The sequence below is a fragment of the Gopherus evgoodei genome, chromosome 2 (genome assembly GCF_007399415.2).
Source record: "Gopherus evgoodei ecotype Sinaloan lineage chromosome 2, rGopEvg1_v1.p, whole genome shotgun sequence".
Classification (NCBI taxonomy): Eukaryota; Metazoa; Chordata; order Testudines; family Testudinidae; genus Gopherus; species Gopherus evgoodei.
Window position 1 is genome coordinate 36,273,963 of NC_044323.1, and position 11,131 is coordinate 36,285,093.

The following is an 11,131-nucleotide window of genomic DNA, read 5'->3' on the forward strand; positions in this document are numbered from 1 at the left end:
CCCAGCGTATCTCCATGCCTGCCCGCAGCACGCACCTTTAGCAGGAGTTGAGGCAGAACAACACCGCCCATTGCACTGTTGAGTGCAAGGAATGACATGCAGTCAAGGGGTTTGCCTGACATCAACACCTAATTACAATAATTTAGAGGTGTGTGAATGACAGCAAGCTCCATTTTTGGTTGAATTGCAATTAAGGGGAGATAATTATGCCCTGCGCAGTACAATGTATTAATATTTATGGCGTGGCGAAGACCTGGAGGTTTCTTTCAATGGGAGGACGGAGCATGCCAGACGTTTTCAGCAGTGTTATGTGGGACGGGAAAGTTTGCAATACGCATAAAGCAGGAAGATCGCGACTGGGTTTGATACAGTTAAGAGAATCCAGATCAAGCAGCTGGGTTGGGAAAGGATTATAGAGAGAGCGAGCCAGATGACTGATTTTTTCTTTATAAACGTTTTATCCCTCATCAACCACCTCCCTCACCGCAAGCCGGGCTCCCTTTTATTAGTCTTTTCCTCTCGGATCACTGGGGGTTTCCACGCCTCGTTAATAGACTGAAGTCTAAATGGGTAGAATTAATGTCTAAACGCCATTAATTTACTTTAACTACACAAATGCGCTCTTGCCGAGCGTTTGTGTCCAGCTGCTCCCCAGGCACATGATATGTTAGGAAGTAGTTATTCACCTCAAGGTGGGAGGAGGCCGCGAAGTGACTTGTGCTTCTAATTTTATACCTTCCAAATTCTTTTTTCTGTTTTGAGTCCCTATTCTGGCCAGAATCTCCAATCAGCTGCTCACCCATGCATGGGCGGTCAGCTGCCAACGCCTTTTAAAGGCAATTTACTAACCATTTGCAAAGCCTGCCCAACGCTGATCTAAATAACATACGGAGGGAGAAACCTGGCGCTGTAGGAAGCTGGAATTTCACAACAACTTGGAGCACTTTTTTCAAAAAGAGGGGAGAAAGCTAAAAGAAAAAAATCAAACCACGTAAATCCCAACTCCTTCAGCGAAAAACAATCTCAAATCATTACAAATCCCGCTTTGACGCAACGCCTTGAAACGCAAATCTCCCCCCGCAGCTGCTGCTGCTACATGGGGTGGTTTTTGCTGCTGTCCCGCGTGTCCCTTCCCACGCTCAGAGCAGCAGCAGCAGCAGCGCCTGGTGCTGATCAATTCTGATGTAATAAAATAAACCAGTGAGTCCTCTGGGACCCTCGGAACGCGGCTCCCATGGCAACAGGGACTATATAACCTGGGTCTAGCTGCTGCAGGCTTTAGCGGGGGCTGCTGCGATCCATCGGTCTCCAGGGAGCTGTGATCGCCGCAACCAAGCACAGGGAGAAGCCATCCAGCACCGCGTTGTTATACCAGAGAGATCTAGGGCCGGATTAACCAAAACCCGTAAAGGAATCACTCAGGAAGGAACCTAGCTAATACAGAAGCTCATTGGTAAATTATCCCGGGCTCTGAAAGGTTGAAGGGCACTGTACACCTCTTGTCTCTTGAGTTAGTGCTTAAATACAGGACTTGATCTCCTGGCTCTTTCTAGATATACACACTAGTAAAAGTAGTGGCCCTGCATAGATTTTTTTATATTATTGGAATATAAAAATATGATACTCTAGATGGATATTTATATGCATATACACAGAGGCAACCTTAGCTAAACTTTTATGGCAAGGACTGTGGCTTTCTCTGTGTGCTGACAACACCAGCTGACATATTCAGTGTCCTGAAAAGCACCTCCACTTGCATTTGTATAGTTAAGTATATTATATATTGAGATACCTGAAATAATATATTTATATAAACATAATAAGATATATGATTACTGCATAAAGTAATATCATACAGTAATTTTGATGTATAGTATTTATGTGATTATAGAGCAAGGTACATATGTCCTCTAAGGCAATTTCTGATTATTGAAATAGGGAATTGGGGGCCAGGACTTCTAGAGTTTTTTTTTCTCTTGGCCTTCCACTCACTTGGTATGTAATCTTTATGCAGTCATTTAACTCTCTGTGTCTTAATTTACCCAGCTCTAAAATGGGTAAAACCATATTTATTTATCTACAGTACTAACAAAGATGCTGTGAGACTTGATTAATTTATGTTTGCAATAGGCTCTGTAAGTACAAAGTGTTGTTATTTATTGTAAGCAGAGAAAAAAATCTGTAACCACAATGTGAAATGCAATACACATTTTATTTTCGTGAGTTAGGGATGACTAATAAGGTGTAGAGAGACGTAAAGTTATGAGTGGGTTGTGCTTTATCATTTATAATGAATGAAAATCAAAAGTGCATTACGCTGTCCACTTATTCTCTTTCTATAGTCTCTCCTTTTCTTTGCCTTATCATTTATTTCGTTAGTTAATGTGGTGCAGTTAAGAATAAAAACAATATGCAGAACAGTTTAACTTTGGACTGGAAGGAGAATATCTATGCTGAGTATATGTGCAAACACATTGTATTGTTAGTAGAAATGGCTATGCCATTAGAATGGTTTGTACCAATGAAATGATTTATTAATGGAGTTTGTATGACATTTCCCTGCACAGCCTGCAGGCTGTCATCAAGACATCTTTGTAATATCATCAGTGCTGCATGGGAAACACAGGCTCCTGAAATAAGAACTCAGCAGAAAACCGAGGATCTCCCTCGGAAATATTTGATTTAAAATGGATTAATACTGAGACCATTCCTGCTCCCCTTACATATAGGAGGTGAAATTCACCCTATATAGAGGGCTAGCAAGAGGCCTATGGACCACTTAAGCCTTAATTTGAGAATTTAAGTGGGGCTTGAGTGACACACATGCCTTGTGCTGGTCCCTCTACACAGAGGTTGGGTGAATTTCACCCATGACTAATCCCATTGACTTCAAAGGGGCTACTTGCCTGAGTAAATAGTCTGATACTTATTTAAGGGAGATCTTAAATAGGTGTTTTTAAAATTTGCAGTTTACTGTTTAGGCTTTAAACTGCTTTGATTCTATTCCACAGAAAGTAAAATATTGACTCTCCATAATCTGAAGTAAGTATCTTTATGCAGAAGTTCTATTTGTTGGGTAGTGGTTAAGCATAAATACTTTATGCAGGTGAGGGCCCACTTAAAAGTGAAATATGGCACAAGCTGGTAGAGAAGAAATCTGAGAGACCTATAGACAAAGTCTATGATTTTGTTGAAAGTTATCTTAGAAGTGGAGATAGCTGTATACTGAATTATTTAATCAGTGTGGTGGTTGAAATTTATTGGAATACATAGCAACAAAAATAAAACTCAGGAAGAAAAATATTAACTCTTTGTAACCCTCTTCCTCTTTCTGTTTTTTGAATGTTGTTTTAAAGAAAATCTCTAACCGTCGCTCTTTTCTTTGCACTTCATGCTGCTTCTAGTGATTTGGGGCCTAATCCAAGTTAAAGTCTCACATTGATATCAGTAGAAGTTAGATCAGGCCTTTGATGTCTGTTATCTTCTTGTAAATTCAATATTTTGGTCTCAGGCAGAATCATCAGATGTTGATTTATATTATTATTAGCGCCTTATTGCAATATCATTCTGTTACTCTGACCCAGCTTTTTGGATCAAATATGCTATGTAAGGGCCAGATGCTGCTACCTTATTCATGTTGAAGAGTAATTTGCTCTGTGAATTTACAGGCCTACTCACTGAGTAAGATATTTCTCAATGTGAGTGAGAGTGGCAGAAGTGGACCATCAAGAAATATGAAGTAATGATATAATATCCTGTTAGCATTACATCCCATACATGAGAGCTATCCCTTAGGGATGGAGTCAACAGCTTTGCCACCATTGTAAAAGGCAGGCATGATGTGTGGAACTGCAAATAAAAACACGTCCTCCTTCAAGGGAAACATCTTTCATTGTCTATGGATAGTAGAAGGTATTTTTTTAAGGCAAGTGGACAAGAAGGTAAATTAACCTCCAGACTTTATCTGATGAATGCTGCTTTCATATGAATCCTGTTTGGTCTTTATCTATCAAGCAGAGATTAACTTCAATTGCAGTTAATATAAAGATTTATTGGCCTGAGAAGTAAATATTGACCAAGGTAAAGCCAAGGTCACTGTTTACCTAAAGGGATAATAAGTCTTGATAGTCACCTAAATATGAAGTCAGTGAGCCAGATTTTGCGCTCTCTTCAGTATAAATGCAAAGTAACAGCAGTGAGGTGAATAGATTTACACTGGTAAGTACAGAATTTGTCCCATATAATGTATGTATCAATAGTATCACCATTGTGGACATAAACTTTCAAAATGTAACTGATTTTGCTTAGAAACTAAACTTCTAAAGCACAGATAAAAACTAGAGGGTTAGAAAATTATTCCCTGCAAGTGAAAAATAGTTTCACTGCATAGTGCTGCTGTCGTCGATTTTTTTTTTTCATTTACAACCTGATAAACATGTTGCTCCAGACTTTAATACCATAAACTACTAAGGAAATTAAAATAGAAACTTACTGATTTGAAACATCTATATTCAAAGGTTTATGAGACTGGATTGTTTTTCTTCCATGTAGTACAATGTAATTGCAAGCACCTTAGTCAGAATGCTAGGACTGTGTCTGATAGACATTCATTTATTTGTGTGGTTTATGTAAAACAGCTCTATCAGTATCATTCATTGAAACCGATAGCCTTCATTTCTATAGTGCCTCTTTAAATAATCTTGACACTATAAAGGCTAAGCGTTCATGTCTTTATAAAAATTAGATGTGAATCCATATGGCTGTTATATTTTATTGGTCCTTATAGATTTAGCTGCCTACCTTATTTCATAAGGCATTATTGGGGCCTTTAACTTATCACACAATGCCCAGAAATCACCGGTCTCTTGGACTACTCTTCAATATTCTCCTATATTCTGTTCTCTACGTGACTGAGAAGAATATAGCTTTTATAAACCTCTCAGGATGCTTCATGAATTTTGTCAGAATTGGTATAAATGCCTTTCTCCTTTGTTATCTCTTTAATAGATTTTTTTCCTGGGCTCCCTGTCTCAGTTGTCTCGTGGAAATGCTGCTTTTTCTGTTCTCAAGAACAAAGAAATGGCTCCTGTTTAACTTAATCAAATACTCTGGTCTCTTTCTGATAGAAAGAATAGTGGCCAATTTACCTCTACCACTATTAAGTCCCCAACAGTTTTCCTGTGTGTGGGTTTCTATATGTTCCTTCAGTGAAACCTCTATTTTTTTTCCTGGGCTATTTCCTTCTGCCACGTTCTCTTTAAGAAGGCTGACACAAAAAAGTATCTTACCATTCATGTATTTTTTTTTGAAGACCATGGTGTTGTTTCATTAAATTATTTCCTGTCATTCATTTGCAATTAAATGATTTTTACTCACTGCACATACCAGGGCTTCTGTAGGGGAAAATTATTAGTGCTCTTACAGCCAAACCCTGCAGGCTTTATTCAGTCCTTCTGCAGCCAGAATTCCCAGTGCCATTAATGAAAGAGCAAAGTATTACTGACTTTAAGAGGAGTTTTGCCTGAGTAAGAAAGGACTCTTAGTAAATATCTCCTGGATCATATTTCACAATCAGACTTTCATATGGTTTCTGCTAACATTAGGTTTCCATCCTCAAATTTTAGCTACATTTTCCATCCATCAAACAAAATAATTGACCCTAGAATATGAACTTATGCTGGATGAAACAGTAAAACTAGCATTCAGTCTCTGTTTCTCCCTTTACTCATGTAACAGGACCCATTGAGTCAATGGGATCACTCTCAGGAGAGAACTGGTAAGCAGGATGTATCTCAAAGCAGCTATGCCAGGCTGTACACAAACAGAATAGCTGTGTCTTGCTGTCTCTATTAAAATGATGTGGCTAAGACTGAAATCCAAATTACAAAAGAAAACTAACTTTAAAAATAAGTTTCTGATTTTATTTAAATGAAAATCTGTCCTTTTAAACTCTAGCCCTTCACTGATAAGTGTGGTGAGCGGCTGGCTTTTGCATACAGGCAAATTAGACAGTTGTCTGGGATAGCAAAATATCAAGGGTAGTAAATGTTAAGTGGCTGGCTATTGTGTGAGTCTGCATCTGTGGGAGACAATTGTACATTTTTAAATTTTCTCAGGCTAGCAAATGAACTGGGGAGCAATCATGTTCCACTGTAATAAAACAGATGAAAGTAAAAAATGCTGCAGTGGATGGAACAGTACTACAGAGATTGGTGACCACTGCAAAAACATTTCCAGGCATACTTGTTAAAACATTTACATGAATTTCTTTTTACTCTGTCTGTGTCCTTTTTGTGTTTACTATCTGCAGGTATTCTAGCAAGTTAGTTTTTTGTCAGGAACATTCACTGAAACAGCTAATTTAATTGGATGTAGGAGAACATTCACAGCATGTATATTTGGAATTGACAGTTGTATTTGCACCTTAACTCTGATTCTAAGACTTCAGTTCTGAGCACAGAAACATACCATGGGACTGATGGGTCCAATCAAAACAGCTCAAATTTCAAATATTCATAGTGCACTTTTTGTGAACAAACTACAGAACAAGAGTTCCTTGCAGAAAATGATTTAGCTAGTACTGTAATTCTGAATAACGAATAAATCACAGTCTTCTCAAATCTATTCACAGGCAATTTACAAATAAAAAAGAGGTGAATTTTGTTAATATTTGCCCTCTCTGTTGTAATGAAAGGCATGGCTACAGTGACAATTGTTAGCTGGAGGTCTTGCAAAGGCTTCCTTTTGAGTTTCACTTTAAGCATGGATTACTCACAGGGGCAACATTCAGCAAATGTAAGTAAGACTCTATAGAATCGCAATGTTGATCACACTGATGTGACTATGTATGTAATACCTCTAATATTTACTGTGTCATTATGGTTAAACACTTTTGGTGAACTAAACAGTGTGGGTGAAGCATCAATGAAAATCTTAGCTGTGCCAATGAGTTGCCCTCAAGGTACTCAGTACTTGGTGGAATTGTGGTTGACTCTGAAGCTGTTTGTGGTTGGGCTGTGAAGCAGATATTTTACATTTTATTTTTGAGCTTGGAAAATTCCTTTTTAATAGTAATTCAGCTGTATGAATGGTGAGGGGGAAATATCTTATTGACATAAGTGGGAGTTTAGGTGCACTAGGTATGCAGATCTAAGTCTATAAAGATTAAATATCATCATACTATACATTTAGTGGTGGCATACAGCTACACAATCACTGTGGTGTTATGAAGAGAGGAGAAACCCTAGACAATACTGGCTGGTTCAGAAGAACATTAGGTATACTTTTAATGGGAGACGGAAATGACAGATGATTTGAGAAAGGGAGTCAGTAACTTTCTCCTGAGTGGCTACCTTTCTGGAATTTGGGGAAAGAGTTCATTCAAATGTAACTAGGAATAGAATAAATGTAATTTTGTTTTTCTCTATGTCTGAGTAAATTACAAATTCTCATTGTTTGCTATAGAGAGATGGTGCTCTTTTAAAAGCACGCTGCATGTGATATATTTGTTGGCTCTTTCTTTTTCCTGTCATCACTCAATTTGTAATCAAAATTTAAGCAACAATTCTCCCTTATTTTATATCTTTGTCTGTGTTTCTTGCAAAATATAAAATACATTTTAAAAAAATTATTAATGCCAAAATGCAACCCTGACTAAGCACTCCCAAAGGGAAATAATTAAACACTCCATTATTTGCAGGTGAAACCTGATCATTTAAATCACTTATTTCCCTTATTGTGCCCCTATTTAGGATAAATAATCTGAACGAATTAATTTAATCTGCATTGAAAAGTAATGATAAGTTATTGCTCGGGAGGTAATAGTCACAACATTTACCAGTCAGAAATGCTATTCGTGGTTAGCCTATAGCTGTTGGCTTGAAGTAGTTTGTGGTGTTGATAAAGGATTGACTTTAAACGATACAGTAACAGCATGCTATTAATGGAACATCTGCTTCTGCTCAATACAAACTTCTCTGTCAAATCTCAGTCTGAGAGAGAAGAAAGTGAAATATTCACAGCTAGAAACACTCATAGGTTTTAGGCTAAAATTCAACGATTTCAGCAGTAGGGAACATCCTTCCTGTTTTTGCAATAAAATACATGCCGAATACCGTTACTTTTATTATCTAAGCAAAAATATGAGCAGAGCTTCTGTGGCTAAAGAGGTCCAGCAAAGTGGCTAGTACATCTCGTTATTTCAGTACACAACACAGAATACATCCCTTTGTTTCCCCTCTGTGAAACCATGTTCATGTAAATACAATAAATGCAGAGTTAATGGAATGGAAAAACCCAGACAACCTCATATTCCTCATTGACACACAATGAATGTAGTAGTTTCCATAGATTTCTATAATGAAGTACCTTCTTTTTATTAAAATCAAGTTGGTTCTAACACTTTTTGTTTGTTTGACCGTGTTATCGGTGCAGGTGGGAGGATGATGCATATCACAATTTGCACAGCCCATGATAGTGCTTATGGGCCAAACCTTCCAAACTGCACAAAAATGAGTACTTGTAACATAGTTACAAATGTCCCAGTGCATGTGCAAGTCTGGCTTTGCACAAACCTATGTGCACATGCAAACCTGCTTTGTGAACACACATTGGACTATGGCAAACTCCTGTTATTCGTGCACATTTTTGTACATTTGGCCTACAATGTCAACAGCAATGTCAGCATAACACAGACTAGTTGTCATCACCTGTTATTATCATAGGTCTTTCTTGGGCTCTTTTTCTCTTCTATCTTGTTTACAATGTCAAACAAATTAATTGTTAACATTAACTACTCAGGGACTGAATTATCCAATACCTGTCTAAAGTGAATTACATAAAGTGTGGAACTTGCATTATTTTTAGCACAAATGATTTGACCTAGGAGATTTGATCACATTAACCAGGTACCAGAATTGAAAAATATTTGAATATAAGTTCACTAATGTTGTTGTAACTCCTATACTCCCAGGTCCCCATTTTTTACCCCATACCCTTCATTTCAGCCATCTTCATTTGTTCTGATACATCCAATCTTAAACTGGGGCAGAGACTATGTGTTTGGTTTAATGCACATCTAAATATTTAAGAAGAGTAGATAGCCTTATATGTAAAGCAACATGTTGGAAACAAATATAGATCTTTTAGATCTTATTTTTCTTTTCAGAGTGTTAATTCCCCTTCATCTTATTTTGCTGATAACACATCTAAATAATGGAATCCTGAAAACTGATGGAGAATAACTACAACAACATTTGACATTTCCATAGAATCTGCTATCTGAGCCTCTCTGATGTTAATTAGCACTCACAATAACCTCGTGAGGCAGGAATTATTATTTTCATTTTATAGATGGGGAAATTGAGGCACAAAGAGGGTAGATGATTTGCTCAGAATTGCACGAAGAGCCCTGACTCAGGAAAGCATCCCTATTCAGGATAGCACTTAAGCAGTATACCTTAGTTATATGCAAAAAAGAACCCTTTTTTGGCAAAGCAAAGACAGCAGCAGATTTATATAGCTTTGAGGTTGCATCTCGCTGCTGCTGAGTAGCGTGTCACCAGTTTTCCACAGGCCAAACGGAAAGGTAGAATACTTTACAAACCATGTGAAAAGTTATCATCCCATCCCAGTAGAGTTCACAGCCTAATTCAGCAGAACAGTGACCTGACGCTGTCCTCAACTGTGCTGAAGATGAACCAAACAGCTGTGAAATTATAATGCCGTTCAACTACTCTAACTTGGGCTAGATTTAAATCAGTGACCTTAAAGGGAAGGACTCTGTATCCTTTTACCACATTCCTATGCAGTCTTGTTCCACTGACAGAATGTTTTAATCCAGACAACCTCCTGGACCGTTGCAGGGGCTGTGTGCCTGTGGATATGCTATCACACTCGAGGTCTTGTGTAGTCATCAGGCCTTGAAAACCATTCACACGTTACATGTCTTAATTCCAAGGGGAATGCTAACTCCTTCCCTTTTTCAGTTGGGATTCCTGGAAGGATCATCCCAAACCACCAGCCTGGCCTTTGATTATTTTTCTTTATTAGAAACTGCACTGGAAAGCCATTTCTGCCTGAACACATTCAGGGCAGCAGGTGTGGGAGACAGACACTTGGTCTCCAAGGGAGTTACCTGAAGCATAAGGTAAACTACTTAAGCCACATTTGGGATCCATTTTTCAATTACTATATTCACAGCCTTAGACCTGACCTACACCCTGGGAGACAGAAGCTTGTTTAATTGGTTGTTGTTGACATACCTTCAGGGAAGTTAGAAGAGGTAGCTCAGAGAGAGAATATTATATGTTAGTCCAGCTTTATGCATGGATCTGACTGACACTCTCCTTATTCCTTCTTATGTACCATTACTAACTCTGTCTTACAATCTGTTTTACGGTCCATGGTATTTCCCTTGCCTTAATAAATACAAAGAGAAATGAGGGACAGTAGGAAGATCTCATTAAAATAGTGGTTCAATCATCCTGGTAAGGATATCAGATTTTTTAAAAGAATGGCTGCTGTAGCAACAGCATTTCTATGTCACAGCATTTTAATTATGATTCTAATATATTTGTAGCACAAAACCTGGCAATTTTAATGACAAAGTACTGTGATTGCACAAAGCATTTTTAGAACTAATAAATCTCTACAGAATACTTGCATGAAACATATTAAGATTCAATTCCTGCATTCATTAGTAAAATCAAATAGCATGTGGTGGAGATGGTTATTTGAAAAATGCATTCAATGTAAATTGATTTTGTATTATCAGGAATAATATTGAGAGTGGCTCTCCAGTACCTTAACACTTCAACCGTTACACTGCCAGCTGCACCATATGCCTGTAGTTGTGGGAGATTTATGGAGCATTTTAATTGTCACTCTTAGTGGTAAGTATCAGAGGAGTAGCCGTGTTAGTCTGAATCTGTAAAAGCAGCAAAGAGTCCTGTGGCACCTTATAGGCTAACAGACGTATTGGAGCATGAGCTTTCGTGGGTGAATGCATGCATCCGACGAAGTGGGTATTCACCCATGAAAGCTCATCTCCAATACGTCTGTTAGTCTATAAGGTGCCACAGGACTCTTTGCTACTCTTAGTGGTGGTAACCAGTGGAGAGGTACAATGGGT